The sequence below is a fragment of the Myotis nattereri genome (assembly GCF_964212035.1).
Source record: "Myotis nattereri genome assembly, chromosome: 13".
NCBI lineage: Eukaryota > Metazoa > Chordata > Mammalia > Chiroptera > Vespertilionidae > Myotis > Myotis nattereri.
Window position 1 is genome coordinate 49,893,891 of NC_138088.1, and position 2,739 is coordinate 49,896,629.

A 2,739-nucleotide genomic window follows, 5' to 3' on the forward strand; every position below is an offset into this window, starting at 1 on the left:
TCGGGACCTGAAAAGGAGTGAGAAAAGGGAAAATGTGAATAAAGAGAGGGGTAGATGAAAAATAGGAGCCAGCAGCCACTGATCAGTGGACGATAGTGGAGCCCTGGCAGAGAAAGGAAAGGAGACAGCTGTAGGTGACTGAAAAACAAAACAAAACTGAGTGAACAGGAAGCTTTGCTTTTAAAAAGTAAAAGTGACTCATGAGGCTAATTTGGATGCTGGCCATGCCAGGAGGGCCCTGCCAGGAGATTGGGTTGAGCACCAACTGCTGAGAAACCTAGTGAACTCGGACCAAGGTGTATTTATTGAATGAATACAATGGATGTGCAAGGTGTCTTCTTAAGCACCAAAATCATACATGAGTAAGGCACAGGTCTTACCCTCAGGAAAGTGACAGTCGAACAGGAGAAAAGCTAGGACAGGGACTTCGCTAAGACAAGGAAAGGTAGAATGTGATCAGTGCCCCTAGAGGTACAAGAAGCCAATACTGGGAGGAATCGGGTGTCAGGAAGATCATATCAAGTCTTGAGGCTCTAAAAGGCCTATGTGGGAGGGCCATGAGGTATAGATAGGATTGCACCAGGCAATAGTGGGAGATAAGAGGAGAGGCATTTCAAGGCAATATGATAAGGAATCTTCAGGCAGTGGGAAAGCATATGGATCAGTGAGTGTTTGCAGCCAAGTGGGTTGCAGCCAAGGGGACATATGGACTGGGAGGGGTGTAGAGAGAAAGTTTTGAAGTTACACTGGGGGACTTTGAATGCATGGCTCAGGTACTGATGTTCCAGGTAGTCAATGGGTAGCTAGTGAAGTGTGTGTGTGTGTGTGTGTGTGTGTGTGTGTGTGTGTGTGTGTAGAGGAATAATAACATTGGAGATGATTCTCAGGCCGGTTACTGTGCAGAAGGGGTAAGTCAGGGAAGGGGCTCACCTAGTGAGGGAGGATGCACTTTGTTTTTGGAGACACCAAGGGTCAATCTGAAAATCCTGCCGGAGATAATGCCCGAGTCCTCTGCCCACAGAGACCCAGAAGGTTCTGGTCATTACCTCAGGGGTTAGGGAACAAGAAAGAATGAGAGGAAAAGAACCAGGAGGAAAAGACACAAAGAACAGCCACAAGAGGTGGAGATGTCTTTCTTTCTTTTTTAAATTGAATTTATTGGGACGACGTTAGTTAACACAATTATATAGGTTTCAAGTGTACAGTGCGTCTCTAATAATCATCTGTATATTGTATTGTGTGTTTACCATCCAAAGTCTCTTTCCATCAGCATTTAATCCCCCTTGACCCTCTTCTACCCTCCCCCCCCCCGCCTCCCTTTCCCTCTTGTAATCACTATACTGTTGTGTCTAAGAGGGTTTTTAAAAATTTAATTCCTTCACCTTTTTCACCCAGCCTCTCGACCCCCTCCACTCTGACAGTCTGTTCTCTGTATCTTTGAGTCTGTTTCTATTTTGTTTTTTAGTTTATTTTGTTCATTAGATTCCACATATGAGACTGTGTGGTTCTTGTCTTTCTCTGACTGGCTTATTTCACTTAGCATAATATTCTCTAGGTCCGTCCACGCTGTTGCAAAAGGTAAGATTTCCCTTTTTTTTTTTTTTTTTTTTTACAGCCCAGCAGTATTCCATTGTGTAAAGGTCCCATGTCTTTTTTACCCACTCATCTACTGACGGGCACTTGGGCGGCTTCCAAATCTTGGCTATTGTAAATAACGCTGCAATGACCATAGGGATGCATATATTCTTTTGGATTAGTGCTTCAGGTTTCTTCTGCTATATTCCCAGAAGTGGAATCGCTGGGTCATAAATAGCAAGGACTTTCCTCAAAAATTTTTTAAAAATAAAAAACTTTTTTTAAATAGGTGGAAGTTTCAATAAAGAAATTATAGCTAGAGTTTCGAAACCCAGCCTTGGAATTGAGAGTAGTGTGTTTCAATGACAGTGGCCTGACTACTCATGAATAGCAAAGGGACTTCAAGGAGTTTCAATTTATTTTTATTCATTCTAGCCTAAGGGTATGTTTTACTGATTTTAGAGAGAGGGGAAGGGAGGGAGGGAGAGAGAGACAGAGAAACATAGATGTAGGAGAGACACCTAATTGGTGGCCTCCCATAGGTGCTCCCACCAGGGATGGAACCCGAAACCCGGGTATGTGACCAGGAATCCCATGGGCAACCTCCCGAGCCTGGGACAGTGCTCCCCATGGGCCACACTGGCAGGGCTCAAAGAGTGTTTGAGTCTGTTTCCTCATTAATGGGAGTGATTTACATCTCAAAGGTTGAGAGCATTCACTGAGAAAACTCCTTAGCAAAGGGGTTTGCACACCTAGGAGTCCAGGGGGCAGCTGGAGAAGGACCTGGAAAGATTAAGCGTATCCCCTGAGGCATGTCGGGAAATGAGGCCAGGGACCCTCAGGAAGCCCAAAGCCTTTGCTTTAGCCGAATTTGCTGTGAGGGGAATGGTGAGCGGGTCAAGGCAGCCTTAGCCTAGTCCCCACTCCAAGGCACTGCTCTGTCACCCCAGCTGCCACCTAGCTGCACCCCCCCTCTCCCTTCCCCGCAACCCCTCCTCCAGCAAGTTCTGGAAGGCAGACGCGCATGCGCCCTGCTGCGCCCCTGCCCAGCTTTCCACGTTTCACTTCCCTCCCTTTTCCTCTGCAGCTCCTGCTCCACCGCTACGATTGGCCAGACGACCTCCTCGCCTCGTCCAATGAACGCCGGCCTCTCGCCCCCGTGTT